The sequence below is a fragment of the Cyrtonyx montezumae genome, unplaced genomic scaffold (assembly GCF_038088225.1).
Source record: "Cyrtonyx montezumae isolate F1298 unplaced genomic scaffold, pur_monq_1.0 scaffold_11, whole genome shotgun sequence".
Taxonomy (NCBI): Eukaryota; Metazoa; Chordata; class Aves; order Galliformes; family Odontophoridae; genus Cyrtonyx; species Cyrtonyx montezumae.
The window spans coordinates 17745642-17763769 of NW_027071837.1; the positions used below are offsets into that span (position 1 = coordinate 17745642).

The 18128-nt window shown below is 38.6% G+C and overlaps 1 protein-coding gene across 2 annotated transcripts in view; it reads right to left on the reverse strand.

Annotated features, from left to right (window-relative positions):
• The window catches only part of AFF2 (ALF transcription elongation factor 2), a 338480-nt gene that overhangs the window by 252256 nt on the left and 68096 nt on the right, over positions 1-18128 (reverse strand). The gene's annotated exons all lie outside the window — the stretch shown is intronic.

Genomic DNA, 18128 nt, shown 5'->3' on the forward strand with positions numbered 1-18128 from the left:
AATCTCACAATGGCAACCTTGGCCCGAAGTTTCAGGGTGAAATCCTGCACTCAAACAAAATGAATAGGATCTGACTATAGAACACAGATCATGCATTTCAGCACAGAAGAGGAGATCTCATCTTTCATGTGAGGTTCCAGTGTGTTATATAAAAGTTGGCTCAGGTCTCAAGCATGTGAAGCATCTAGTAATTGGAAATATTATGCTACATCTTAATGGAGAAAAAGCAGCAAAGGTTTTAAGACAATTTACACATTGCAAAACAGTTATAATGAACAAAGCAGTAACTCAAAATGGCACAATCATTTAACTTTATGTCTTTTAAAGTAAAACAGTATTTACAAAGTTAATAGAAAAAGTTGTTTTTCTTTTGTTTTGTTTTGTTTTTTTGAAAAAGCACATTTTTTTCCAAACACAACATACTTAGGTAGTTCTCTTCCACTGCACATCATCCCAGTGCACTGGCACAGGCTGCTCAGACAGGTGCTGGAGTCTCCTTCTCTGGAGGTATTCAAGATTCACCAGGACACCAACCTGTGCAACCTGGTCTAGGGAGCTGCTTTGGCAGGGGTGTTGGCCTAGATGATCTCTACAGATCCCTTCCAACCCCTACAATTCTGTGATTCTCTGATTCTGAAAGATGTATTGTCCATGCACCTAATACACAAGCACAAAGGTCTAGCTCCTGCCCCCCAACGATGCCTGCAGACTACCAATCCATTCTGCACATAAGCAAAGCTCTAAGTGAACAGCTATCTCCAAATCAATCCTAATCTTTCTAACATAATGTCCTGTGAGAATAATAACAAAGAAAAAAAAAAAAACGAAAGCTGCTTTTTGAACTCTTCACTCACACGGTTACTTGACATGGTGCTAACTGTGGCTATGGAAAGTTACATATGATAAGATCATACACAGAATAGGATAACAACTTTGGGTTCTTTAGGATCCAAAGAGTAATACTGATTAGATCTTAATGTCTCAGTACACTGAGAACACAGCAGGATGTTCTACAGAAACTCTTAATGCGGTCACAACACAATCTCCAAGACTTGTGTTTAATATTAAGCCTAACTAATGTTCTGTGAAATACACATATGTGATTAGTGGTGAAGGTGTCAATGAAAACTACAGTCACTCTGAGGAACACCAGAGTTCATTCTGTCTCTTCAGTATGAGAAATACTTCATGACACTTTTAATGCCAGGAGAGCAGGAAATCACAAATAGAGTTTTGTACACATTTTAGAAAGAGATTTAGAAGAAAAAAAAATCACAGAAAAAAAACAAAAACAGCTGGAGGTCATAATACCCATTGTGAGGAGCATAATACCCATATGAGAAGGACAGTTCCCTAGATGCAGCTGTTAGGTAACAAGTCAATTTAAGTACATGAGCTTTATTGTTTTTTTAACCACTTATTAGATTAATAATTGAATTAGGACAGGGAGGTTTGTACATAAATCTGAGAAGAGCAGGGACGGTGAGCAGTAAGAATGCTACAGAGTACATTGGTCTAAAAATTACAAGTGAAAACTACAAGTGCTGTGTAGAACAGAAAAAATAGTAACAATAACTGCTTTGCTGTTTCGGTCCGGTTTAGCATCAAGACAAGCTGCAAACACATTTTGAATAACAGTGTTTGATACTTAATCCTTTACTATTAGATCAGGAAACATTCATTTGTTATTTTTCTCAGCTGCAAATGTCCTCAGGGGCAGTGGCGAGGTGATGCACTGTGACAGGGCAGGTGCTGGGCACGGCTGAACCCGCGGGGCCAGCAGAGCAGGCTGCGTGCAATGCGTGCGGCTGGGGAGCAGCTGACACACAGACCAGGAGCTGCAGGCAGGACGAAGGACAGCAAGCATGCACCTGGGTGCTGGGCTGGAAGCTGAAAAAGTGGATCTGATTTGAAGAGATGGAAATCAGACATGCACGGTCTACAAAATGAGAATTAGGAGTAGTAGAAAAACGTGGGCACTGGAAAGGATGGTGCAGTCATCTGTGGTGAAAGTAATTGGATACGGTGCAAAATAAAAAATTTTCAGGACAGATTTCAGAAGAGAGCAAGCTGAGAGGGAAGAAGGGAAGGCTCAAAAACTCAGATGAAGAGCTGCAGGTTGAGATCTAGCATTTTGTGTTTATCTTTACAGATGTGGTAACTGAAGAAGTAGTCTCCCGAAGCTGGGAAAGGGAACTGGGAAAGGCAGATGAGCCTGATAGTGGAGACAGGGTGGAAGAAAGAAGTCAGACCAGGCAAGTTTGAAGGAGTAGTCATGGTGGCAGGAAGAAAAAGCAGAAGAGAATGATCAAATACCTAATGTTGCAGAAAACATCATGAATGAGAACAGAACATCACTCTGTTGATTCAGTCAGAACAACAAAAGTGCAACGGGGAAAGGATCAATAAAGAAGCAGGAGCAGAGAGGCTGCATAGTAGTGACAGACTACATGTCAGAGGGTAAGTGCACAACACTGAAGAGAAACAGCATCTCTACACAAGTTAGGGAGGAAGCAGACACTTTTCAGTGTTTAAAGAAATGTCTGAATTCACATTGATCATGCTGATCAAATCAAGTATTCTCCTCTCAGAGTTTCTCTCACCTCTGTCTCAAAGTATCGGGTTAAACCCATGATGAAAGAAGCTCTCAAGCCGAAATTGGTGGAAACAAGCTCTCAACTGGTCATTGGTGGAAACAAGCTCTCAACTGGTCATTGGTGGAAACAAGAGTTGAAAAGTTTCTAAACTAAGATGCACTGGATGAAAACTGGTACAGATTTAAGAACTGAAAGTCCCTCCCCAAGGTTATTTCTTCACAATTTTGACTGTGGGCCAGATCTGCTGCACTGCCACGAGTGCTTTGGCAATTGGTGAAGTAACATCAGAAACTGGACCTCCTTGAACCTTCATATACCTGAGCAAGGTACTCAACATCCCAATCAAATACCAATTGTGAATATAGTTGGTGTACATGAAAAATCCAGTTATTCTCCAATGAGAATAATCCTATGCCAAAACTACACCCTTGACTGCTTTTCCACACAAGGACAGTTATATTTCAATGTGAGTAAAAATATAAGGCAAAAGGCAGTTTCAACAGAAGACCAAACAAGGTGAAAGTCTGCTTCTAGCAAATACATTACTGCAGCAATTCACCTCTATAATACTTCAGATTTATCTCAGTATTACTGCACTGATTTCATATAAAGCCAGGCTACCACAATACTGTATGGGGGAAGGAGAACAGGCTTCCTTGGCATATTCAAATTCTCCCAGTACATACCCTGATATTTCATTACACTTACTTCAAATGAAAAAATCAGCCTGAGGTCTTAAATTTCATGACAATTCTTAAAACACGTTCAGTAAATGTGGGGAATTTGAAAACCTGATCTTTAACAAAAATATGGTTAATTTAATATATCTTCCCTACCCATCTGAAGTTTCTGTTTCACTTAATGATAAGCAGTACCACACGTAAAACAGCAAAATTCTTCTTCATCTGTTCAGCACCATTGCTCCTATATCTTTGTCCTGGTAAATTTTACTGCTTAACAGGGACCAATCAGACCATGATAGAATAGCTTTACATTTCTCTCTCTCCTGTATTTAACATTTACTTTAATGTTGTGTTCTTCTTCGTAGCATGAATAGTTACTGCAAGTATTTAACACTGAATGTATCTATCGCTGTACTTTGAGATAAATGATTCATTTTAAAATATAGAATATTCTATCTTTGATGTTCAACAGTTATGTAGAGAAACGCTTGAGCTGGTCACTGGTTATCTGTCCACAAGAGCTAAATCTCTTAACAATTTGCATTAAAAACAATGCCATTCCCATAGCCTGGCTGATAGAGTACAGAAGATTAAAGCCTCTGAACAAAATAACACCCAAGAGACCCCAAGGCAATTTATGGAAATTTAAGCTAGGAGGCTGAGGGTTTGTCTTGTATTTGTCACATTCTTCATTCCCTTTAGGTATTTTCTCCCTAAGTATCTAGAAAATGCTATTTTCACTCAATTTCTCTTCCTTTTGGCATTATGCAGTCCCAAACCCTTCCTAAACTTGAATTTGGAATGAACAATTTGGGGGAATGGATAGCAGAGATAACTTCCTGAATAGTAAGTGTATAAAGAGGAGATGAGGTTTCAAGGGGGAGCGTTTATTGTTTCCTGTATCATCACACATTGTCTCTCGATATGATTAGTTATCAGTCTGTTATCAAAAACTGGGATGAAATAAAGCACTTACGCAGTTACGCTTCATTGATGTCAGCTAGGGGAGCATGAAAATCTCCATGAAGTTGGGTAATTGATGTGTAAATCAGAGTTCAATCACTCTATAATAGAAATGGTCCCACTGAAAGTAGGACTGTTGAACAGTATTACAGAGGGGTGGGAAAGAAAAAGAGAAACAGAGTCAAGATAAGTTTTATTTATTTAAAATGATAGTAAGTGGCAATTTACACAATTTTCTTTTCAGAGAGAAGTGCTGTCAGACACATTTACAAGCAAGCAGCAGACCACTGTATGTGTATTCTTATTTGGCAATAATTAACTGTTTCTGTTTTATTAAAATGCTCGGGGACACTGTTATAGATATTTAAAAAGCAAATTAAATGAACATGTCCATGCTTTGAAAGGCAACATGTGTAAACGACATCACTGATTGTAATTTGGTTAACAATCTATGTTCAAGGTATGTTTTGGAGTCCTGTTACAGTCCTCCTGTCAGTTTAGATTTGTTGTAAAGGAAACAAAAGCAAAACTGAAGGAAAAAGGAAAGAGTGGAGTAAAACAGTTATAGTATAAGCACAACTCCAAAAGGACATTAAAAGACAAAAGGATCGTTAGTACACCAACCACATTAAACAGATTTACAGCATATTATTTTTCTGAGAGTAATCGCTCAATATGTAAATAAAATATTAAGATAACATGGTAGGTTTTTTGTTGCTTTTGTCATCATCTTTTGTTTGTCTTAATAAATGAATGCACACTAATGCACTGATATAAATTTTCCAGAAACACCTGGAATTCAGTAGTTTAGTTATGATTTACAGTGAACTGCTAATAAACTGTAGCGAACTCACATAAAGGTGAAATTTATGAGCATTTTTGCCACCGGATGAATTACACTCAGGACACTGGATCTGGATTAAGAAGCTCTATTAGATGGGTAATGTACTGTGACTGTAAGGAGCCTCTGATAACTACTGGGGAGATGGATAGGGAGGTTCCACCCAAATTCTGAATTTCATTGCCTTTCTGAGTTTAACAGAATATGGCAGTCATTTTTACACACTCTTTTTTTCAGATTCTGCTCATCTTTTTGGGATTAGAAATTTCTTCAAAATTCACTGATGGCAATGAAACCATTAGGCCTCTGCCAAAGTACGCAGCATAATCCAAAAACACTTCAGAATATAGCTTTCTAGCTGCCATCATGCTTCTCACACTCACCAGCACCAGCATTTTACATATTAATCTGTTACTGATAAATACAGATTGTGTTTAGTTGCATTATTTTTTATACACATCAACAGCAAATGCTGCATGGTACTATTACAAAGATTATATATGCACATGAATTACTCCCAAGGAATAACAATAATTTAAAGCAATTAAACATCTTCTAACAGTGCTCATTACAGTCAGTTTTTCCTTTGTCTGGATATCTCAAATTAGTAATCAAAAATGTGCTTGAAAATATTCATCTAAGTTTCTTCTGTTTATATATGCACCACACGCAGAAAAAAATAAAATAAATTTAAATAAATGGAAATAGCTTTAATTTATTACTATTCGGTGTATACAGACTGCATTCTTACGTCCACCTTGGAACTCTGCTTTTATTTTTACTTTATTTGGTTTTATAACTTGAATATTGCTACTTAAAACTCTTTAGTCACCTGTAGGATACATCCTTAAAACTCAAGTTTCTGCATTTTCCAAACACTTCCTTGAAATATGGGCAACAACATGCGATAGACAGCTAACATAATTCCATCATTTTCAAAAATGTTACAAAACAATCTCTGATTAACACATCCTTTCGGAGACAGATGAATCAGCAGACTCAACTGCTTGAGTATTTTATCACAGAAGTACTTCCGAGCTGCTCCTACAGCTCTAATAAATGCACTCATTTACTAACAGTCCCCTCTGATCCCCGGAGAATTTACACGTGCTTTGCAGCTCTTTAACCACATGTTTTTAAACTTAACTTGTGCTGAAGAATAACACCACAGGAAAATTAAAAATTCAGTAGGATGGTTTTCATTCATCAATTTTAGATTGAAAGAGAAGTGCACACAGGTCTTGGTGAATACTGCATACACACGCAGACTGACTCAGAGACCCCAGTACAAAGCCAAGTAGTGCTGTAAGTCTGACACAATTTAATTCATTGCTATTTATGATTCTGGATAGAGAAATTATCTCCTAATAAAATAATTCTTCTCTCTATTGAAACCCTATATAATTGCTTCCATTTATCGTAGAAATGTCTACGGGAAAGGAAGAGATGCTCATTACAAATTCAAGTAAACATGCATCTTCTTTTTGATGCCATCATAAAACATATCTTGAGTACTAAGCGAAATGGAGGAGATACAACAAATCTGTGGCTTCCTGAGACTTAATGGTGATCAGTTTGGAAAGAACCTAGAACACTTCAAACCCTAAACCTTGGGTTTTCTTCAATTACACCTTAGAAAGACTCACAGCAAAAATGTACTTGTTACACATAGATTAGAATAGAATATTTTCTTGGTATTTTTCCTAAGTAGAAAAAGAGTGAACAGGTGAATGGATTATCATCACTTTGGCTTCTAGTGGGATAATATTTAATAGATATTCTCGTATCTTCAGCACAAATACAATGTTTATTCCTCATTTACAAATCAAGTAAAAACTATGAAAAAATAATGTAACCAAAACAGCACAAAGTTCACCAGCAGTGCAGAGGGTTACATCCTCTCTAAGGGTGCAGTTCAACTTCAGCTGATGTTACTGGCAATTTTCCCAGTGATTTCGATGATAGTTGGATGGGACCTAGCTTTGTGATACTGACAAATAGGCCAGGTCTCATAACACTTCCAGTTCTAAGCAACACAGCAACTTTTTGGTACAAACTAACTTCTCTGCTGTATTCTACATTCTAACTCAAATTCTTTAATCCGTGGCAAAAAAAAATTAAAAATGCAAGTTTGAAATTTGCCCTGGGATTTGAAAGCTAAAAGCAACCACTTCAAATACTGTAAAATAATTTATGTTCTTCTGTTATCTTATTTAGCCTTACCAAAACTACAACCTCATGTCTGAAATCATTTGAATATTTAAGGTGGGTGCGACACAAATGATTATCCCAATACTACAGTTTCCAAAGGCAATCAGGTATTATATCTGTTTTCCCAATTAAGCCTTGAATGCATTTGAAATCTTACATGTAACTGATTTCACGAATGAAAGAAATATCACAATGAAGAAAATATGGCCTTCTAAGGCCAGATTCCTAGATGAAAGACTAAGGCCTGCCAGCTAGCAATCCATTCTCCAGCAACGGACAACAGCAACGCTAAGCAAAGGCGCTAGGAACAGAGCAGAGTGTTCCACAGATTATTACAAAAGTGTCTTGAGAATTTTTTGCCGCACATAGCTAAAGTACTAAGAACCCTATATCTTCGTAGTCACATCCTTAACACTCTCAAAACGAATTTCCTGTGGCAAGGAGTTTCACAGCTCATCGGAAACTTATCTTAAACAAAGTTCACCATTCACATAGATCTGAAAACCTGATTTAACACAGTTGTTTGCATGTTATCGGATATGTGAAGAGAGAATTTACATGTGTATTTTTGAGTACTTAAATTTTTTTAAGGCAGATGAACAGGAGGTTCTAGTTCTCTTCAGTCTCCAGAGAATCTCAGACACAGATGACACGATAGTAACTGTACTATGACCTTTCAAGGCTAGATACGTGGATTACTGCATCCAGTTATTTACGCTAGAAATCCTTTACAAGTATTTCTGTTCTTTCTATCAATCAGCAAATAAAAAGTATTATTTTCATTACCATAAAGATAACTAATAAAAGTGCATCTTCTTGAAATTCCTTATCATAATTTGTCTAATCGAAATATACTATGTAACTTGCAAACATTAAAAAGTTATGTTCATTGGATGCTGGCCAACTCCAGCATATTTCAATATTTAATATTAAAGCAGTCTAGTGTAAAAATATGTAAACTAGCTTCCATCCTGCTTTAATACTCACTTAACATGCGTAGAAAGTAAATGCAATTTTGTTTAAATATTTAACATTAAATTTCTTCTTTTGATTATTAAAGTATTATTAAACTAAATGAAAATGTGTTTTCAACCTTCTTCCTCTGAAGTCTCATAGGTCACTGTTGCTACTAATATTTTTTCACTCCAGCTGACTTTAGAGGATCTCAAAGCTCTTCACAAATCAGTAAAGTCATGACTGACTATGCCTGTGGGAAGGAGTAACTACTGATTTCAGGCAAAACAACAGAGGGAATGAATGTTCAAGGTCAGTCAAGAAGCAAGAGACAGCTGTGGGAATTAAACTGAGGAGTACTGACTCCTAGGCATTACACTTCACTGTTAAGATTAGCTGTAACTTGCAACCATTTGTTCACTACTAAATTCCGAGATGACAACCATCCACTTGAATTTTGAGAATACCGAAGAACACAGTACAGGAAGAAATAATTATCTTTATGTGAGTTTCCAGAACACTGGGTCATGCATAGAGAGACAAGTTTTCTCCCGATGAATGTCACTGGGAGAGGTCAGTAAGGATGTTCTTATTACATTCACTGAAGTGTATCAAATGATTTAATTTCGTGTAGTGCCCCACTTACTTTGAAAAACTGATACTGCACAGGGCATAGTGTCATTAGGTGATTAAAGTACAACAGCACTCAGCTTGCCAGCTCCTTTCACACCAAGGGCCTACAGGTGCTACCGTGGCAGTCCTGAGCCTGGAAAAGCCATGCTGGAGGAGGCAATTCAGCCCCAGCAACATCACCAACTCCTCTATCCAAGACTTCCCACTCTGGCAGGCACCAGAAAGATCATCAATCCCCTAGAAAGAGCAGGCCTTCCCTCAGCCTTTCAAAATACTTTTACAGCACTGGCGACAGACCAAAACCTTATGTGACTTTCAAGTGTGTCCACCATATCCTGACCCCAAAAGCAAACGGAGTTGAGCTGTACTGACAGTAAAGTGACACAATACAATCATAAAACACAACACAATATAATCTGATGTGCTTCCACTTTTCAGTTGGTATTGCCTTCGAAAATAACTAGCATCTATCTCTCCTCATTATGCCAAATGTATTAAAGCCTCAGTATCCACGGAAGGAAATGCGTGTTTTGTCACACACTCTCTTTAATGTGACAGAAATGCAAATTTATGTTTTCTTTCATACAAATACCTAATGGGGTTTGAATAAAATAAAATCTGCACACTGCCATGTGGAAATTAATTTTAAAGAACTGTTTATCAATTTAATTCCACTGATAGTAACAGACAGATTTATGAGGCAATTAACTAAATATTTGTTTTTTCACGTTTCAATTCATTATAGTAAATTAACAATTTTCCACTTGAAAGTCTTGCTTTGCTACACTGAAAGCCTAAAAACTGTGTATATTACTGTCAGTCTAGGAAGGATTCTCCAATTTCTAGAACATGGATTATTGTCACACTAACTTATTGCATGTAACTCAAATGAACAAACAACACTAAACAAACAAAAAACCCACAGCAGAATAGCCCCTCCAGCCAAAAACAAAAACAAAAACAAACAAAAAAACAACACATTTCAGTATTATCTACTGACATTCTTTAAATGTCGGTTTCAAACAACTAAAGAATTAACTACGGCTCTAGAATCAACGTAACATCTGCTCAAGTCGACATCCTACCCAGCTGACTTCAGAGACCCCTCACATCACATCTTCCAGTGGGTCCAAGGAGACAGCCTGCAGCCATGGCAGACAGATCTGCCTCCTCAGGCCTTGTAGGGCCTCCCATACCCACTGAAAGCACAGCCTTCCAAAGCTCTAGTATGAGGCCAAACAAAGTAAAACAAAGAGCCAAGAAAAGAGAGCTCATAGGCAGGGTCAGCCTGCTCCTGAAGGCAGCTCATCACTGTGGGCAGTGCCTGCAGGATGGTCATGGCAGGCGTCCGCTCTGTGCCCAGGGCAACCCCTGGGCCTGGGGCCTGGGAGCAACCTGTGCAGCAGTAACTCAGCTTGGTTACCACACATGCAAAGCCGCATTTCACATCCACCTTTACTTATTCTGATGATTTAAATAAATTCATGACTTCAGCTCTAAGGAGGTCATCTGGTCATGGACATGCAGATCTCTTCACAATCGTGGGCCAGCTATGAAAGATATTTAGCAGCAGTCAAGAGGCAGAACTACAGTTTTATGTTCTCCTGGAGGGTATCGAACCAAATTAACACCAGCAGGAATATGTTCTGTAAATATATATGTAGAAGCAGCTGCTCAGATTCCCTTCTTCTGATTGGCGAGGTTCTGCTACCCAGACAGAAATAGCCTTGTGCCCTCTGTACTTCATCCTGCCCTTGCAGAAAACAGGTCTGTCAATGCGATCAGTAAGGTCTCATGGGCTTCTGCCAGATTGGCTCACCAATGAACATACCTGAATGAACAGCACCAACAAGACTCCCTGGTTCTGCTCAGGTTCTAAATATTTTCTTGCAAAAATGTAGTTTGCTTGCTTTTTAAAAATCTTCCTGTTAATTCACTGGATTACAGCACACCACAACATTAATCTAAATAGGATTTTGCAGCCAGATCTAGAAGATTTACCATTTTTCAAGACCATATCTCACAATACTTTCAAAAAGTAGGAAAAAGGAAGAAGATGGGACTGCCCACTGCGCTAAGTAATGAGAGCCTGCAGTTCACTTTTTCCATTGCTAATATTTATAAATTTGATAACAGTGACAGGGAACAGAGGATTTCCAGACAGCTATTAATTATTTCAGAACAATGCACAAAGACTAGTTAAGTAGCTAACTGCTGTTATCAAGGAGCATTACAAATTGAGAAACTGAGGCATGGGGGGCCGACAAGACTTACTCCTGGCCACAGGAGGGACTGGGGACAGCAGTGGGGCTGTTTCCCACAGCCCCAGCTTGGTCTCCTTACCTCCCACAATTCCACTAACTTCCCTTTGTCGCTGTATGGAGCTACTACTATCACAGCACTTTCTTTGCACTACCAGCAAAGACACCTACCACGTACCATGTCATAAGGATAAAGCTGACACTGAATGCTACCATCAATACTGTTTATAGTGTTTGCTCTTTCCAAGCTTTAATGACACTACCACCAGCAAGGACTTCAATTTTAGCTCCCAGGAAGCCAATAATTATCAAATGAATAAAATACTAACTAATGTTTAAGTGCTCCAACTGGATAGTGGAGAAGCATTAATTCTTGATAAATGCTCTATACGTTAATATTTATCAAGCTGTTAAGCACCACGCAGTATCTCATCCTATCAACCCACCGAGTTAAAGTAGATTAAATATAAGCATAGTATCTGAGTGCTGTTATAAATGCAGCAAATGTTACTGTACTTTATCCTTTTTAACTTAAAATAAATAAATAAATCAATAAATCAGTGAATCAGTGACCTCTGTACGGGACGTTTTCATGAGATTAATAATGGGCTGGGAAAGATGGCCCTCACTTGTACTATGGGTTATCAACTCCTCTCATCTGATCATTAATTCCCCAGGAAATGCCTTTTGCTTCAATAGCTTTTGCTTAAATAGATCACTAGCAAGAGAAAAAAAAAATAATGCCACTAAAAATGGATTCCTGTAGAACCCGAGTCACAAATGTCATCATCTGCACATAGAGACCTTACAGGTGAATGCAAAGGCCTTTTTTAAGAAGGCTGCTCTGAAAGTAATGCCTCCTTTTTTATTATGTTGGCCCACAACTGCAGAGGAAGATGTTGGTGGGATGACAGCATAAACTGAACCTTGCCACCACTCTTCTGTTACATTCTGTTGCCATGTGACAGGAGGCAGCAGAGGGGCAGCCTGACAGAATGGCATTTGATGTGGGGGTGTGTATGAAGCAAAGGGAGGAACTGAATTCCTCTATATGGAAACAATGGCGCCTATTAACATACATGGATGCTTGCTCAACACTAATGGATACCTAACAGTGGGAGTGAGCACAGTGAGGGGTGGGTGGCACTTTTCAGCAGTGGCAATAAAGCTGTGAAAGAAAAGCCACATTCCAGATGGCCATGAAGATGGTTACAAATGTGGCATGCAGGCTTTGTTCATCACTGCTGAAAACACATCACTAGTGGTGGTGATGATGTTGAAAATACGTGTTTTGTAACTGATACTTTGCTCTATCAAATAGTTTTATTGTAATTGGTGCATCTCTTGTAGTTTCCATGGAAATAAAAAGAGGTATTACTTTTGGAGCAGCCTACATTACGGTATATAACTCCACCTTTTTTTCCCATGTAATACAACAATAAAGGCAGGCAACGGGAAAAACTTTTGATAGTCCCTATCAGCTTACAGAAAATGTTTGGGAAGGTCTTCAAGATGCTTCCTAGGAGCTCTCAGACATGAAGAGGTGAAGGATAATGTGCTTTAACTAAGAAGTTCTTTTCCACAGTGTGAACTTCTGATATGTGTAACAGCATTAGGGACATGTTTTATCATGAGGGAGAGGGACATAAGCTGCAGGACATAAGCAGAAAACAAGCTTTCAGCCCTTGTTGAAATAGAGGAAAGATACTAAAAGTGTATGACAGACTCCTTATTTCGTGTACAAAACACATTTAACACCAGGATGCTGTGGAGAGGCCCTCACTCACTCAACTTTCATTATCACTACAAAATATAGCAGAACGCCTTCACTCACAAGTTCATTATCATAAATAATTAAAACAAAACTATCCTTATGGTATGAAATAAATGAACAAAGTACATTATAGGATGCATTTGTTCTGGGTTTTACTGCTGTTTCCTGGCTCCCTGCATCAGAAAATTCAAGAACTTGCAAGCACTCTCCAGATCATTAGCCTGAATTGGGAAAATTTTACTGCAGCTGGCTCAGATGACTTGTTCTTTCCAAAACAAAAACAACAAAAGGACAGTAAGTACCCTTTACAAGTTACATGTGCAATATATCTTCGTCTTCTAAATCAGAGTACACTGTATGCAAAATGGTAAAAGAAATCAAAATACAGTATTGATTTCTAAGAAAAGGACAGAAGAGAGAAGAAATCTAGTTCTAAAATTAAAGACTGATTTCTAATTACAAGAACATGCTAAGGTACTGATGAAATGATTAAGTGTCTGCAATACTGAAGCTAACAGTATATTGTTCTCATAAGCTTGAGAGCGTTGGGCGCATTCACGTTCTTTGAAGTTTCGCTTTGTTCCTTTGAATTATTTTATGCAGGTCAAAGATCACCATCACTGCACATATCTGTCACTGCAGGATAATAACGCCACAACTCAGTTTGGAAGCAGGCTAGGCTGGCATGTTAGACTAGCAACAGACACATCAATCTTACTATTCCTGAAGACCGTGCAGTTCAGCGCCTGGAGGTTCCAACTCAGAACTAATGATAGTTACTAGTTTCTGCATCTTGATGCACCAGGTTAGGTCTCTTTTTTGAGCAGCCTGTCCCTATGGACAAGTGAAACATGCCAGGAAAGCAAATCATCCTGCTAGTCCAGCAATCACTGACAGAACACTATTGGAGTGCAGCAGGACTGTGGGGAAGCATGCAGAGACCTATGACAGTGAAAAGAGCTTTCCAGGGAAAAGACCTGGAAAATAGAGCAGTCATCATAAGTTCAGTAATAATCATAATTTGTGAGGAATAGAAAAACTATTATTATTTGTGCAGTAGCATAAAAACATGAAATACTGCAGCATTCCTATTGTCAGCCAAGTAACTGATAGCCACCTAACAAAAGGCAGGCTAGGATATAACCCCTCACTCGTTGTCTAGAAGGAACTTTTCTTATGTTTCTCTTGTCCAGGATAGGCTGAGGTCAAATAGTTTTTGTTTCTACTTGAGAAAACTGCATCTGCCATGAATACTGAATGTAATTACCTGCGAGTTTTACTGCATACAGCAGACCCAATTAAACCAGCCCAAGGAGGAATGGTACCTGCTGCAATTCCAATCTCTGTCTTACGTTTGCATATAAATGAGATCACTATGTCTCTAACAAAAAGCAGCCATATTCCTGCCTCAAATTGGAGTTGCCTGCTATACCAAATAGAATAATTGTATACATCAAGATGATGATGGCATTTCTCAGAGCCAAAAAGAAGAGAAAAAGTGTTGATGTTTACACGGTGTTCCAAACTCCAATAGACAGCAGGACGCTCTGCTGCTGAGCAGCAAAGAGGACATCTTTGCTGTTCTGTTTTTGTTCTTGCTACACTGGGCCAGATTTCAGAGCAGGTGTGTACGTGTAGATGTGTCTGCACTGCACCAGTTTCTTAAATGCCCCCAGCTTACACTTTTCACCATGTGAGCTACCAGGGGGGGAAATTTAAAAGAAACATATCATGTAAAAATCGTACACGTAAGTGCTTGAGAAACCCAGGAGGCAAATAGGCACCTTTTGTGTTGAAACTTGCAGCATTTTAAAGCAAGGAGAGGAAAAGTGGTTCAAAAGTGAAGGAATGTGTTTAATGGACTATAATTTTATCACATAATATGGAAATTGAAATTGCAAGAACAGCAAGAAAATATTTGTTTCTAGTTCCACTGGGTCATCATCTCTCTCAGGTGCTGAAAGGGAAGTACCTCATGCCAGCACACAGCTTCTGTTCTTTCTATCCTGAGTACAGCTCAGTGCCCTTGTGGAGCAACCTTCCCCACCATGCACCAGAACGAAACCCTTCTAAATGAACTGGAAGCTCCCCACTGACTCAGAGCACTAAATCTGGCCTCACTGCTTACAAATGCCTTTATAAAGAAGCAGAAAAGATTCATCAAAATCACATCAAAATTTGTAACGTAGTGCACAAATATTTTTATTCATACAACACACACATGTATATTTATGTGTATATATAGAGAGAAAAAAATGGTCCTTTTTTTACACAGATATTTCCACTAAATCATTATTAAGAGATGGAAAAAACAAAGTTCACCCTCAGAGCACCCATGCACTGCTGCTGTTCCCTTGGGAAAATCTGTTCTGAGAATTATCCTAGGGAATAAAAACCATGTACTGTTTCATTTTTGCAACAAAAAATAAGATTGCCCTTAAAATGCAGAACTGGTTAGAGAATTGTGTTACTAATGCATGTAGGGTTTTATTTTTTTGTTATGGGAAACTGAATACAGCCATCACCAGCTACTCTGCAGTCACAGCACGTAGCATCTCCAAGTTGTTACCGGAGCCATGTGAACTAAAATAAAAACATTTGAAGAAAGAAAAAAGAGAAATAACACTGAAACCACTACAGCTGTTTCGATGCTCGGTAATACAGTTGACCTCAGACAAGCTGGTGGTCTGTTAGGGAACAAGATGGAACGCTCTACAGGAGTTTAAATCCCAATACCTAGCACAGGAGTTTCCCTTAATACCAAAGTTGCTTCTTCATAAAGCAAATGAAGTATATTACCTCTGGAAATGGTAACTATTTACTTCTTGAAAAGCCTTGAGAGAGTTCTCACAAAGGGTAGCCTATGTTTTATTAAATCCTATTGTATGGTTTTATTTTCAGGTCATATAACCTGAAGGACAAAGAATTCTCTCAAACTTTTTAAAGCACTCCAATTTTATCAGGGATTAGTTGTTCCGATTCTTCCATAATTCAGGCTACATTCCAACAATTTCCTACACCTAGATGTGAGCAGTATTAAAGCAGAATTTATACACTAGGTATTTCTATTGAGTCCCAAACACTCAACAAACCACTGGCAATACAATCAATATGAAGACCTCACTGAGAACTTCAATTCTGCACATTTGTTGCTAATACAAAATGGCATCTCACTACAAAAAACACTTAATTGAACATCATAAGTATATAGTCACATCGGCCCACAATTAGCTATGTTGTTATTTAGGAAATGAGAAATGGAAAGAAGGAAACAGACATTCCCACTGAGCTCACTGTTTTATTGCTCCATCAAATGATACACTGCAACTGCCTTGTGCCATGGAGTTTGCCAAACAGTTCTGCTAAGCTGTGCATATGGATGCTTTGAATTGCTGTGATACAAAGCAGCAGATTGGTGCATCAGGTCCATTATATATAGTTAAATTAAAACACACTAATACATTTTATTTTGAAATATTTCTTAGAACAGTTAAAATCATGCAATCACCAAGGTGCTTTTATTGGAACCCACTTGTGCTCACTGTGATGTTTATTATGGCATTCTACAAAGGACACAGAGAAACTTTACCCCAGGCACTAGCGATGACCACAGACGTTACCCAAGCAGGCAAACTCAGGGACGTGTTGGGAATTGTATCTGACAGAGAGATAAGGCAGAGAAGAAATTATGTGTTTAAGCTGAATTTCCACTAGTGACTGAACGGAGAGGTCTTCATAGAAGAAAAATGCCTGACAAAGGCAGGAAGTGCTCTCCATTTGCTAGATGAAACACACTGTGTTGTTTCTCTTCTTCACCATGATGCTCTTCTCAGCCTTCTCAATAGCAGTGAATGCTTCCTAATACCAAACTGCTGGATCAAACAGAAGTGGACCTCCCCTGCTTAGCTGCTTTATTCCCTACCTCCACTAACACTTGGAAAGGATTCAGACAAGAGTTACAAGAGCAATTAGAGAGCCTGGAGAAACTTACCTTACAAGGAAAGACTACAGTTCATTCTATTTAGTTCATAAAGGAGAAGGTTAAGAGGCAACCTGATCACACACCAGGAGTACTTACACAGGGATGAGATTTCTGAGAGCAGATGGGTATTTAATCTAGCAGAAAAAGGCATAACAAGATCCACTGCTTGGAAGCTGAAGCCAAATTCAAACCAGTTTACACAGCATCAGTATTCAACAACACAATTATAACTGTTTTAACAGCTTGACTGGAAAACCAGTGCATGCACTGCCATTTGCAGCCCTTAACTGTGTCCTGGAGGTCACAAAGATACTATACAGCATGGTGGGACAGGGTGGTTTGGTGTAGGTCCTGATAAACTGATGAAGCAAAGCCTTCCCCAGCCAAGCAGTGCTGTACTCCTCAGAGTTTGAAGCTGTGAAACAGAGGTTTTGAAAGGATCTTAGGTAAAACAAAGAGAAAACCACAAATGGCAATAAAAGATAAAGTGATGCACCTGAAACAATTCCTCTTATGCTAGCCAACAAGACAAGCACTATTCATCTACCTCTGACCCATCGAAAATCAACCAGGTTGCTTTTCTGTCTCCTCCCTGGCAGTCTCTTCTGCAAAAGCAGCAGCTGCCCCTCCTGTACCAACCACAGTGCCAGCACGGGGGCCTTGAAAAAAAGCTCTGCACTCCTCCAGATCTTCCCCAGAAAGGGACAGACTGATGTGGTTCAGGCAGCAGTGCAATAGTTAAAAATCCCTGAGCTGCTGGGAAAAAATACCATCAAACCAGTTTATATCTTACAGTATTTCCTTTCCATTCAGACCGCATTATGCTGCATACCATTTCATCACTTCACAACGCCACAAACTCACTTTTAATGCAAAACAAAGCTTTTCAATGTAAGGCCCCACATTGTAATCCAGAGTAATTTTTCTTATCTATTTCAACAGCATATCTTTAGTGGCAACCACATGTTATTGTGTTTTAGGGATTGAGGCTTTTATACGAACATGCTGATTGTCTCCTTGAGACATATATAATCAGTATTTTGTGCCAAGAAACGCTTAAGCCAACAGAGACTTTTACCACTCTGAAATGTTGTTGGAATTGGAATTGTATATTTTGGCTTATTTCCTTAAGCCTGCAATAGCAAGAATTCCTTGGTTGTTTTGGATCTTTTTTTTTTTTTATTATTATTATTATTTAACTTCATTCTTTTCTCAAACTCTCAGAGATT